Here is a 13764-nt window from a genome sequence, read left to right as displayed (position 1 = left end):
TAATCATTAAGGAACTCAAAGGAATTATAGTGTTGCATTCTTTGGTGGAAAGGAACACGTGAATGAAAGAAAGAAATCTGCCTTCTGATCTACCGGTCAGAGGTCTGCCTGTCATGAAGCTCCTAGTTTTAGGTAAACCAAGGGAGTTTTGAAACCTCTGTCGTAGGAATAGTGGAAAAAGGGGTTTCTCTCCTTCTCGTATTCAAGGGAAAGGTAGTTTTGACCCTAAAAGCTAAGAGAGGGGAGACGAGGGACATCGTTAGTGCAATAGACTCTCAGCTCTTAAAGTCTCTTTAACATCTTTGCTGTATGGAGAGGATACCTCTGTTAGTACGAGTTTTAAGGAAATTCCGAACTTGGTGACTCCTTTCTTTTTTTTTTTTTATTTAAAAAAAATTTTTTTTTCAACATTTATTTATTTTTGGGACAGAGAGAGACAGAGCATGAACAGGGGAGGGGCAGAGAGAGGGAGACATAGAATCGGAAACAGGCTCCAGGCTCTGAGCCATCAGCCCAGAGCCTGACGCGGGGCTCGAACTCACGGACTGCGAGATCGTGACCTGGCTGAAGCCGGACGCTTAACCGACTGCGCCACCCAGGCGCCCCTAGGTGACTCCTTTCTAAGACACTGCACAGGGGCACCTGTATAGCACCCACACTTGCATCGTATTAAAGTGGACACCCGCAGCAGGACGAGGAGGGAGCGGGAAGAAGGAGGCACCCACCCACCCACCCACCCACACGTTTTCTTTTAACTGGATCTCACCGACAGCATATACGTATGTGAGGTGATTCCGTTTTGGATTGCTAATTGGGAAAATTCCTCAGCATACTGTTAACACAGTATCACATATTAAGGGCAAAAAAATTCCACATACAAGGATGTTCCCAAACTGTTACAATCTCCCCTTGGACTTCCCTAAGACCTTCCCTGCTTTCCATTCTCTTCAGATCCCAGTTACTGTGGTGCTATTTAGAATATGGCTATTTAACAGCATTTTTCCCCCTCTTTTTTTTTTTTTTTTTTTTTTTTGCACTTAAGTCTTTTAAATTTTTTTGTGGTCTCTGAAGAGCTAAGCCTGATTTTTTTCCTTTTTAAAAATTCCTTTTTTCTATGTTTTTCCCCCTGTAGTTGCCCCCAACTCCCCAAATCTCTCACAGTAGATGCAAAACTCTCACTAGGCTTAATCCTCAAATGTTTTGGGAGCACCTGGGTGGCTCAGTCAGTTGAGTGTCTGACTTTGGCTCAGGTCACAACCTCATGGCTCATGAGTTCGGGCCCCATGCTGGGCTCTGTGCTGACAGCTCAGAGCCTGAAGCCTGTTTCAGTTCTGTGTCTCCCCCTCTCTCTGCCCCTCCCCCCCAAAAATAAATAAACATTAAAAAAAAAAAAAACATGTTTTCAATGTACTCATGTAGTGAGTAAGTGACCTACCTCCACCAAAGGGACCAAACATTTCTGCCCTGGGACTTTCTAATACACTTCTAACAAAGCCCAATGGAGATCAAACAACATCTTCGTAACACCTAAGGCCAAATAAATAATCATGTCCTTATAGGCAATGGGTATTGTTGTCACCAATCCAAAGCCACGGCACTCCGGCACTCGGTGCCCCAGCTACTAGGAGGAGACCCACGGGGCCCCCGGGAGCTCTGGCCAGGGGACAGAAGGAGGTGCCTTCCTGAGCACGTACTGCCCACCCTGCACACACTTCTTACCCTTCATGACTTCCTATGGCTACGAGCACCAGGAGACAATGTTTGCCCCTTCCGATCATCTCTCCCCAAGGCACCGCGAGAGACCATGTCACAGAGGTAATGGCGCAGGGGAAACAGTAACCACTTCTGCCTCCACGGGATTAACTTTTCATCTGCACTGGAAATGGACTATGTTCGTGATTCATTTGAACAGGGCCCAGATCCTCCAAGTCTACACACATCACTCGGTCATTAGTGCCTTGCAGCGAAGAAGGGTGCCACTGATAAATTATTTGAGCACCTTGCATGGACCATGGGAGTAAGAACGTGCTTGACGCCCCTCCCTCCACCTCTCCCACTCTGTCCCCCAAGACCTGGGAGGTAATGCTTCATTGTTCTCCATCCACACTTTACACACCCCTGGGCTTTTCTTAAACAGATAAACCTTGTTCTAAAGAAGATTAAAACTTCCAGATAGGGCACACTGACAATCATTAAAGACTGTTTTGGCATGTGTAAATACACTCTCCACGTTACGTGGTAATGAGATTTCATGGAGGGAGGTTTGAAATAATACATTTTCAAGACCCAACCATTTCAGAAATAATCCCAATAACAGAAAAAGATCCTAGCTGGAGCTAAAAACTTATGCCCAATGAAGAAAAACAGTAAAGTAGGAGTCTCTGGAGAGCTGGGTTTTTAGCCCAGCCCTCACACAAACAAGCTGTGTGTTGTAAGGTTGGTCACTTAACCTCACTATGCCTCAGATTTCTCATCTGTAAAATCAGAACATTCAGCTAGATTAAAACCCTTTCAACTCTAAAATTCAGATTCTATGATTGTCCTTCCAGCTTAATAAAACAAAATACAGTGATCCATACTGCCTTTTTTTTTTAAACGAACAAATTAAAAAAAAAAAAAAAAAAAAAAAACGGCAGGAAAGCTCAAATACACCAAGAAAATACAACCGGAGAGGAATGAAAATTTAACTTGTGCAACAGAAGGTCTGTCCAGAAATTAGTACCTGATCTTTACTTCCAGAAAAAAAAAAAGTCCCCTTTCTATTTTCTTCTATGCAATGTTCAGTTCACCACTAGACAAGAAATATTCCGTGCCTGCTGAAATGCATCTGGATTGGCTGATGGGTTGTGTTCAAGGATTCAGCAGCACCGTGGCAGAAAGCAACCTCTCTGTTCTTCCCTGTTACCACTACGTTTAAAAGACCAACAAAACAGCTCCGAAATACACAGGCCAAGATCTTGCTGCCGTCTGAAAACAAAACAGCTCCGAAATACACAGGCCAAGATCTTGCTGCCGTCTGAAAACAGCTCCGAAATACACAGGCAAGATCTTGCTGTCGTCTGTCTGAAACGGTTACAAACTACAGGCTAATCTCGGCATCTGTGACCTCACCACCCAACGTTTTACAAATTGAGTAACTACTTCCCCGTCCGTTACTACTCAAATGATAAAAGTGAAAATAAAAAGGGGGAGCAGGGCGCTGCAAGTTAGGAGCGAGTGAGGACGCAAAAGGAGAGCAAACAGGTCTAACTGAATTCAGAGACACATTCCAGGTGGATTTCGGGGAGGGCTGAACCACCGTTTGCTTTTTGATGGCTTTACCTCTGGCTCCTCGCTGCGAAGCCTGGGAACTGTTTGTGGGTCACAGTAAACAGGGTTCTGGAGCACAATGTGACTTCCAGGGAGAGAGCTAAGCCAGACCGCAGCCCGCCAGCCAGCAGGACAGATACTAAAAGGTGATAAGGAGAAAAAGAGGCACGTCTTTTCATGAACGAACGTCAGACCTCGCCGACTTCCTTCGACTTCCCCAAGTGAAATGTCAGGTTCACATGATTTTGAAGAATCGACTGTGTTGCCTCTTAGAAGACAAACATGCAAAAATTCAGTACCTGACCGCCTAGATTTTGTTCATCGGCGTTAAAAAAAAAAAAAAAAAAAGTTTCCCAGTACGAAGCAACACAGTCCAGAGCTTAAAAAAAATAAAATTCTTAATCTGCTCAGGATGAAACACACTGCTTAAAATAAACTGAATGACACCTAAAATGATCTGCTGAATGAAAAGAAACGTTCTTCTCAGTCAAAAAAAATAAGCTATTAGGCAGCAGTGGGAGCTTACTCTTGTCTTCTTCAATTACATTTTTACGAAACACACGTGGCAGATAGTGCATGCTTTTTAGCCTCTCTCTCCCAATCCCAGGGTCTTCTCGGACTTTCCCCGCGGCTGCCGGCCAAGCTGATGGTCTGGGCAGGCTCTTGACAGCGAAGGTGTCTTAAAGGTACCCTTTAAGAATGAGCTCGGGCAAGGATTCGGGAATGGACTTCTTCCTCTGTATCTGGGGTACAGACTGAGAAAACACTCCCTGTTCCGCCTGTGTGGTTATTATGTTTCTGCCGAGTGCACATCTCGCTGTGCTCTGGCCTCCCCCTCCCTCCTGCCCTCCCTCCCCGGGGCCATTCCCGGCTGATCAAAGAGGGCGGGAGGGAGGGGAGGGCCAAGTTTAACCTTACCAGGAGATCTGGTTGTCTGGTGCCCAGCAGAAGTCCCGAGAAAATGCCTAAATCGTGGCCATTTACACAGCAGCACAAGGCTTACATGGCCGACCCAAACAATATACCCCAGCTCCCCCCGAGCTCCCCGTCAGTCCTCCGGCTTCCTAACCACCTCCCACAGACCTCCGATGTGGGCAGGAGGAGGTGAGAACTGCCTGCGGGTGGGCCCTGGGAGGCAGGAGAGGCTGGAGAGGAGACGGAACAGGCAGGCCGGCCCCGAGGGTGTGCAGTGGTAAGCAGACGTTGTGTTTTTAACTGCAAGGCTCTGCTTCCTCAAGTTTTCACCTAATCTCCCTAAGTGGGAAACAGATCTTAAGAAGCCAGAGCAACTGTCTGGAAAAGCCCAACTGGGGAAAAACAAGGATCACCTTTAAACTTTGGTTTTACTACAATCAGCAGAAGAAACGGGGGTGGGGGAGAAGGAAGATCCTGGGTATAGCGATATCCGAACACAGGCAGGACAGGAGTGAATGTCAGCGTCTAAGGTCATGGCTGGTAAACAATAAGGCTGTGATTTTCTTGCTTAAAACAAATTCCTGTTTGAAGACGCCATTAAAAAAAAAAAAAAAATCCAGACACAGAAACCACACAGAGAAAGAGAAAGAGAGAGAGAGAGAGAGATTACCCTAAAAATAAACCGCCAATGAATTTTTTATACCACATTTTGAAACTAAAGACCGACTAGCCCAGGGCAGTGCTCTCAGGGGACAGAGCACCTGGGCTCTGGACCCAGCTAAGCAAGCCATTGTCCCTCTGGGCTATTCATTTCTTAATCTAAAAACAGGGGAATGGAGTGAACCATCTTCAAATTTCCTTACAACTCTGAATTTCACGTTACAGCCTCCTAGAACAGTATCACAGCTAGGTTTAAACAAAAGCACGTGAATAAGAAAAAACCCTTGGCACCTACCAGCTCCATTCTAATGTTACGGTGGGCTCTGGGGTTAGGGGTGATGCTTCTTTGCCTCCTAAGGTGCTTAATTTGGGAAACCTGCACCTCAAATCAAAAAGAACAGAGGGAAAATGGGTGACAGGCATTGAGGAGGGCACTTGTTGGGATGGGCACTGGGTGTTGTATGTAAGCCAATTTGACAATAAATTATATTCATAAAAAAATAAAATAATTACCCAGGGGAAAAATAAGTAAATAAAAAATAAAAAGAACAAATGTAGGACAGCTGTGACATCCACCACTGTGAATGGCTTTGATGTCCCGGAACCCCACATTAGCAACAGTTAACGTGGCCGAGTTTTATGCCATGTATATTTCAGCACAATAAAAAAAAAAAAAATGAAATCTATATAAAAGGGGAAATTACGATGCAACCCACACTGGAGGAATGCTCTGGAGGTGGGCACGGCATTAAAAATAATAATTATTAAAAAAAAAAAAAACGGCGTTTGGTTTTCATTTCCGATTTTAATGTGGTCTCCGGGGTCTGCTGAGTACAGCTTCTACTTCTACCCAGGTAGGAGAGAAAAGGCTCATTTGCTGTTTCACAGAGTGGTTCCTCCCCTGCCTTTGCTGCCCTCTCCCCTTCCCCACAAAACCTGTCTGTCATCCTCCAAAATCTGTCAAGTGCTACAAATCACTCCTAAAAGCTCTGGGAGGCACCCCCTCGAAGAATCTGCACAGATCAAAATCTCAAGTGCTTGCCTGCCTAGGGACTGCTGTAATTTGAGGTGTTGCTTCCTTTTAAAGAATAAAAAGCAGATGTTCTGAGCTGATGAAAGTAAATGTCCTTTCAACACGTCTCTTTCTCTCGCACTTGAAACTCTTAACCAGCAAGAAGTGCTTCTCACACTCCGGCAGGTCATTTCTGCACTTTTTGCTTTTGCTTTGAAGTCACAGCACAGTAGGACTCTACACCTGGGGTAAAAGGATTCCTGACAGCCTCCTGAGGGCACCCCAAACAAGGGCGTGTGGGCAGAGAGCTGCCCCAATCCAACTTGTGGCACCAAGGACGGCCGCCTGCCTACGTCACAGCTAACGGAATCCAATGCTTCTTGGCAATCTTGACATGAAGTCTCAAAGCCACATACACAGGCTTAGTCATCTCCAAACTCCTGCACAAATATATACCTAAGAACTCACTCTGCAAGGGGGAGGGAAGGCAGTACCAAAGGGACCAGTGAATTAAGAGCTCTAATCCTAGCTCCACCAGCACGTTGGAAGCCTCACAAACCCTCCGGGTGTCTTCTCTCTATAAAATGCGCAGAGTGGACCAAAGCCCTCAGAGTGCGTGTGATAGACAGACTACGGCACAACTACCCACAGCAATTCACACAGCAAGCCAAAGTCGAGGTAGCGACAGAAGGGTAAGGGAAAGCAAGGACCAGCAGTGAGTAATGAAATCGATAGCACTGGCTTCCAGATCCACCTAAAACGATCAGTAAACTCGACCATCTTGCCCAGCTCCGTATGAGGTTCTGCGGAGATGCAGAAGGAAGTCTGGTCTTTAGTGAAACACCTGTCAGACGCAGACGCTGAAATGCAGTCATGGAAGGGAAGAGAATCAAGTAAGTGAAACAACTAGTTCAATTCTTCCATCTAGTACACAAAGAAGCCACAGAGGCCCCTTCTGAGGTCCAGAGCTGTTTCTCCAAGCACATGCTGGACACCTCCACCTGGAAGCCCCACTCAGCTCTTCTGCCGGGCTCCCCAGGGCACCGGGTGGTGCCGCGGTCCACCCAGCTCTCCAAACCAGAAGGCCCTGCCCTCTCACTCACCTCCAAGGTCTGATTCACCTTCAGGTCCTTAGATCTTGTCTCATTAACATCCCTCCAATCTGCTTTCTCTTACACGCCTGTCATCTCCACGGTCACCACAAGCTTCCTGAGAATAAGGGGCCTGAGTGTCCTGGCCCACTCGGGATCCCCGGCACACAGGCTGGCGATTAGCATGGAGCAGGTGCTCCACGGTCGTTAAATAAACATTCCTCTGTCACCTGAATTTCTAGAACAGTTTCCTCTTTGGTCTCCCTGCCCACCACCTGCTCCCTTATCATGCCACATGCACAGCACTGGAAAAATGAGGTTTCTAAACGACACATGTGACTTTTCACAGCCCTGTCTCTGGTCCTCCAGTGGATTTGGGGGTTTGCATTACATTCCGGATAAAATCCAGGGTCCCGTGTTTGCACACAAGGCCCCTCCTGCGCTGTCAGGCCTGACTCACTGATCTGCTTGTTACTCCTTCTGTCTGTCCATACACCATTCTGCATTCTTTTTTTCTGGTCTCTCTTTGCACAGGCTGTCTAAATCACTCCTCGTTCTCAAAAGCTTAGTTTGAAGGGCATGTGTTCTGAAAGCCTGCTCTGACTCCCTTTTCCCCCAGTCTGATTTAGGTGCTCCTTCTCTGGGGTTCTGTGCTCTGTGCAGGTATTCATGAAATATTTGTGAAATTAATGAAGAATGGAGGAAGAGACCATAGGAAGGAGGAGGGGGGAGGAAGGGGGAGGGAGGGGGGAGAGAATGGAAGAGAGAGAGAACAGCTCAAAAAGAGAGAGAGAGAGAGAGAGGGAGAGAGAGAGAGAAGCCCCTGAAAAGATTGTTTCTTAAAAGGTTAAGGAAACTAGTTAGTGTCAGAAATGGGACAAAAATCCAGGCCTCCTAGTGGCACCTGGGTGGCTCAGTCAGTTGAGCGTCTGACTTCGGCTCAGGTTATGATCTCATGGCTGGAGAGTCTGAGCCCAGCACTGGGCTCTGTGCTGATGGCGTGGAGCCTACTTTGGATCTTCTGTCCCCCCCCCCCCCCGCTCCTCTCTCTCTCTCGAAAATAAATAAATCTTTGAAAAAAAAAAAAGATTCAAGGCCTCCTAATTTTCTCTGATGGATCTTCTTCCTCCAAATCCATTCTATAAATGTTTTTCCAAGGATCTCTTCTCTTTCTCCCCCTGTCACGTCTTGCTAGAAGGCCCCCTATAGTTTTACTAACTACTCTCAAAACCCTGTCTTCTATCAGCTCCAGACGGATATACCCAATTATCTGCTACCTAGATGTCTCATTGGCAATTCAAATTCAAAATGACAAGAAATACAAATAAAAGAATTATATTATCCCCTGCTCTCCAATGCAAAAACAACAAAAACACTTCTAGAGCACCTGCCACCTTCCTACGCCCCTTCATACAGCCATTGAGACAGAAATGTGGAAATCAGCCGTCCAGTTTTTACATGATCATTTCTATACCAGGATATGTCATGTAGTCTACATGTCTTACCTCACTTAACCCTGCCAGCAAAACTCTAGTAAGAAATCGTGTGACTGAAGGGGCGCCTGGATGGCTCAGTCGGTTAAGCGTCCGACTTCAGCTCAGGTCACGATCTCCTGGTCCGTGAGTTTGAGCCCCGCATCGGGCTCTGGGCTGATGGCTCAGAGCCTGGAGCCTGCCTCTGATTCTGGGTCTCCCTCTCTCTCTGCCCCTCCCCCGTTCATGCTCTGTCTCTCTCTGTCTCAAAAATAAATAAACATTAAAAAAAAAAAGAAATTGTGTAACTGGAACTTGAAAAATAAAGAAATGTAACATATTTACCACTCAGGCTTAGCTCCATCGACTTCTTTCTCCCACACGCCTCAAGTACAAACACATCGATCCTTCCACGGAACTTCCACTATCATAAACTCTTCTGCACTAGTGCAGAAGACCCCTAGAGGTACCTCTGCCTCCGATGTTACCCCAATGAAATCTACCCTTCACTTTGCCAGAAGCATTAACTTTCTTAAAGATCAAGTCAAGTCACTTCTGGTTTCAAACAAGCTGGGGGAGTTGCACAGGCTGCGGACTGATACCCATCTCAGAGTGCTGGCCATTAACAAACACTAGTAGTCAGGGAAACTCTTGGAGAAACTCAGAAGGGTAGAAATTTGGAAAAACAGCAGTCTGAGACAGGAGAGGTCTAATGGTTATGAGGTGGGGAGTAACTGGGGGAACAATGAAGTCACTGGTAAGTCTTAGAGAAAGCTAAGTTTAGGTTAAGATAAAAGTAAGAATAATTATACGAATAATATAAAATATCTTCTTTTAAATTAGCCAAAGAAAATTCAATCTAGCCAAAGGAAGGAAGGAAAGGGTTAAAAAAAGAAGCAGCAGCAGCAGCAGCAAAAATAAATGGCACGTAGAAAACATTAGACAAAGCTAAAAAAAAAGTCTTATTAATAAAAGTAATTATAATTGGGTATAAAGTCACTACTCAAGTAACAGTAATACTGCATCCAAACTATATACAATATGTGGGGGAAAAACAGTGGTCCATTTAAAATGAAGTGTTGGGGCGCCTGGGTGGCGCAGTCGGTTAAGCGTCCGACTTCAGCCAGGTCACGATCTCGCGGTCCGTGAGTTCGAGCCCCACGTCAGGCTCTGGGCTGATGGCTCAGAGCCTGGAGCCTGTTTCCGATTCTGTGTCTCCCTCTCTCTCTGCCCCTCCCCCGTTCATGCTCTGTCTCTCTCTGTCCCAAAAATAAATAAACGTTGAAAAATAAAATAAAAAAAAATAAAATAAAATGAAGTGTAAAACAAAGATGAAAATAAGGAACTAAAAAATATGAACGAAATACAAACAAGATCCAGGGTAGCGCTTTTATTATCAAATAAATGGAATATAAGGTAAAAAAAAAAAAACATTATAAATGACCACAAAGGACATTATACACTGGCAAAAGGAACAATTAATAAAAAAAGGTCTTACGGTCATGAATATATATGCATCCAACAAAACGGCCTCAAAATATTTAAAGCAATACTCAGTGACTCAGTCAGTTAAGCATCCGACTCTCAACTCTCGATTTCACCTCAGGTCATGATGTCACAGTTTGTGGGTTCGAGCCCTGCATTGGGCTCTGCACTGACAGCACGGAGCCTGCTTGGGATCCTCTCTCTCTGCCCTTCCCCTACTGGCTCTCTCTCTCTCTCTCTCTCTCTCTCTCTCTCTCTCAAAATAAATAAATAAATAAACATTAAAGAAAATAAAGTAACACCCATGGAGAAAATTTTAAAAATTAAAAAAAAGGAAATTTTAAAAATTCTATTTCTGGAAATTAAAAATACTTACTATTAAAAAAAACCTCAAGGAAATAAAACGGAAATAACAAAATACAGATACTCCTTGATTCACAATGAGGCTATGTCCTCATAAACCCACTTTAAGTTGAAAACATCCTTATTCGAAAATGCATTTAATAGGCATAACCTGCCGAACATCATAGCTCAGCCTAGCCTACCTTAAACGTGCTCAGAACACTTATGTACTATACTGAAAGGGAAAAACAGAATAACCGCATGGGGTACAGAATGCTCGTCAGTGTATCAGCCGTCTGCCCTTGTGATCACATGGCCGACAGAGCCCAGCCCGCATCAGAGGAGAGGATCACCCTGTATATCCTAGTCCGGGGAAAGATCAAAATTCAAAATTCAAACTGCGGTCTCTGCTAAATGCGTATCACTTTTGCTCTCATATAAAGCTGAAAAATCGTAAGTCAAACTTTGCTCTCATATAAAGCTGACAAATCGTAAGTCAAACCATCTTAAGTCGGGGAACGTCTATACTGACTTACGTAACGACGAAAGTATTTATTATATATCTAAATCTGTGCCATGTAGTTAAGCCAGGAGGATTCACCACAAGTGGGTGATTGACATCTGAACGGCCTACAGCTATTGTAGTCACATCCGTATCAGCAGACTTGTAACAAGGAGAATTGCCAGAGGTAAAGGACCATTTTATCATAATTAAAGGGTATATTCATTAGGTAGACATGATAATCCTAAAAGAGGATGCACCTACTAACAGAAAAGAAGAAAAATTTTCAAATCAGTCATCTAGGAAGAGGAGAGCAAATTAAACCCAAAGGATGGACAAAGAAGGAAAAAATAAAGATGAGAGCAGAAATCAATGAATCTGAAAACAAGCAGCAGTTCATTCTTTGAAAAGATTAATAAAATTGATTAACTTCCAGCCAGACTAATCACAAAAGTAAAAAGAAAAAAAAAAATAATCAATATGAGAAGTGAAAAGGGGGATATTTTCAGAGATCCTACAGACATGAAATAGACAGTGAGGAAACATTATAAATAACTTTATGGCAATAAATTTGACAACTTAGATGAAAGGAATAATTTCTTGACAAATGGAAAACATGATTTACCAAAATATAACAAAGCATAAATTAAAAATGTGGATAGTGGGGCGCCTGGGTGGCGCAGTCGGTTAAGCGTCCGACTTCAGCCAGGTCACGATCTTGCGGTCCGTGAGTTCGAGCCCCGCGTCAGGCTCTGGGCTGATGGCTCAGAGCCTGGCGCCTGTTTCTGATTCTGTGTCTCCCTCTCTCTCTGCCCCTCCCCCGTTCATGCTCTGTCTCTCTCTGTCCCAAAAATAAATAAACGTTGAAAAAAAAAAATTTAAAAAAAAAATAAAATAAAAATGTGGATAGTTTGCTCTCTGTGAAGAAACTGAATTCATTATCAAAATCCCTGGCACACCATGATGTAACCGTTGTGTATCCTGACTGTGGTAGAAGGTATACAACTCTACGTATGTGTTACAACTCAGAGAACTGTTCACCAAAAGAAAAAAGAACACTTTCCTGTATATTTTTAATCACAGTGTCATACTTTTAGAACCTTTGCACAAAGAAAACTCTAGGCCCAATGGTTTCACTACTGAATTGCACATCTTTTTAAAAAGAAATAAAATATCACAAAAAATTATTTTAGAAAATGGTGAAGACAGCAATAGTCTGCCACACATTTTATGAGGCCAACATAACACCAACACTTAATAAACCTAGTAAATACTATATAAGGGAAGAAAATTAGAGATAAATATTCTTTTTTTAATCTTTTTTAAAAATGTTTACTTATTTTTGAGAGAGAGAAAGAGAGACAGAGCACAAGTGGGGAGAGGGGCAGAGAGAGAGGGAGACAGAATCCGAAGCAAACGCCAGGCTCCGAGCTGTCAGCACAGAGCCCGACGCGAGCCCAACGTGAGCCCAATGCAAGGCTTCATCTCACAAACCACAAGATCATGACCTGAGCCAAACTGGGACACTTAACCGACTGAGCCACCCGGGTGCCCCATAGGGATAAATATTCTTAATGGTCCCAGTTGTAAATATACATAATAAGATATTAAGAGAATAGGTAAAAAGAACAGTGATAACTATCAGTAACTTTTTCTGATCCCAGAAACTGAAGGTTAGTTTAACATTTAAAATCAATCAATGTAATTCACCATATAGAGGAGAAAAGCTATAGGACATCTTATTAGATGCAAAAAAAGAACTACATGAAATTCAAAATCCTTTGCTGGTAGCAACAAATAAATAAACATCCCTCAGAAAATCAGGAATAGAAGGAAATGTCTTCAAGCCAATCAAGGACAACTATGAAAAACTCAGAGTTAACATCACAGTTAACGGTGAAAGGGTGTTCCCCTTAAGATAAGGAACATGGTTATGTGCCCCCACTAGTAAGTGAACTTAGCAGTCCATAAGATACAAGGTCAATTAACAAAAATCAGTTGTATTTCTTTTTTTTTTAATTTTTTTTTCAACGTTTTTTTATTTATTTTTGGGACAGAGAGAGGCAGAGCATGAACAGGGGAGGGGCAGAGAGAGAGGGAGACACAGAATCGGAAACAGGCTCCAGGCTCCGAGCCATCAGCCCAGAGCCTGACGCGGGGCTCGAACTCACGGACCGCGAGATCGTGACCTGGCTGAAGTCGGACGCTTAACCGACTGCGCCACCCAGGCGCCCCAGTTGTATTTCTTATCTAAACATTAAAAATTTTGAAAATGAGATTCTATAAAAAATAAATTTATTATAGCATCAAAAAACATAAAATACAGTTAAATTTTACTAAAAAAAAAAAACCCATTCAATACCTCTGCAAAAATGGGGAAATGTTATTGAGAGAAATTAATAAATAAAAGCACAGAGAGATAGAGTATATTTTCAGATTGGAAGTTCTCAAAATTGTTAATAGGTCAATTGTCCTCAAGTTGATTTCTCATAGTTCAATGCAATCCAAACAAACTTCTAAAAGAATTTGTTGTTAGCCGTACAATTTGTTTTATTTTGTTTGGTTTTTAAGTTCTTATTTTAATTCCAGTTAGTTAACATGCAGTGTTATACCCTGTGCCCATCACCAAAAGTGCACTTAAAAAGCATTTTTTTTAATTCCAAGTCAATGCTAAAATGTATACGGAATTCTAAAAAGCTAGAACGCCCAAAATAATCTTGAAAAAGAACAAAGTTAGAGGACTCACACTGCAGCCTTGCAACAAAGCTATTTTAATCAAGTCAGTACAGTACTGACATTAGTACAGCATGTGGATCAATGGAATTGAAGAGTCTTGAAACAAAACAAAGATGGTCACTTGAGTTCTAACAAAGGCAATTTGATGAGGACAGAAAATATTTTCCATAACTGTTTCATACATTCCAATAAATGTATGCAAACAATTTTGAATCTTGATCCCTACCTCACACCATACAT

The 13764-nt window shown here is 43.3% G+C and overlaps 1 protein-coding gene across 9 annotated transcripts in view; it reads right to left on the bottom strand.

The window, feature by feature from the left end:
* Positions 1–13764, bottom strand: part of ATXN1 (ataxin 1) — a 427925-nt gene that overhangs the window by 355925 nt on the left and 58236 nt on the right. The window contains exon 1 of one of the 9 annotated variants that reach the window (XM_040460444.1): positions 4228–5519. The exons of the other annotated variants lie outside the window; for them this stretch is intronic. The gene's annotated coding sequence lies outside the window, so the exon portion shown is untranslated. Of the gene's footprint in view, positions 1–4227; positions 5520–13764 lie in introns of those variants that run through there. 9 annotated transcript variants of the gene reach the window in all.

The sequence above is a fragment of the Herpailurus yagouaroundi genome, unplaced genomic scaffold, assembly GCF_014898765.1.
Source record: "Herpailurus yagouaroundi ecotype Mexico unplaced genomic scaffold, PumYag 250, whole genome shotgun sequence".
NCBI classification, from domain to species: domain Eukaryota; kingdom Metazoa; phylum Chordata; class Mammalia; order Carnivora; family Felidae; genus Herpailurus; species Herpailurus yagouaroundi.
The sequence above is the reverse complement of the archived record's forward strand: the minus strand, read 5'-3'. Positions and strand labels throughout refer to the sequence as shown.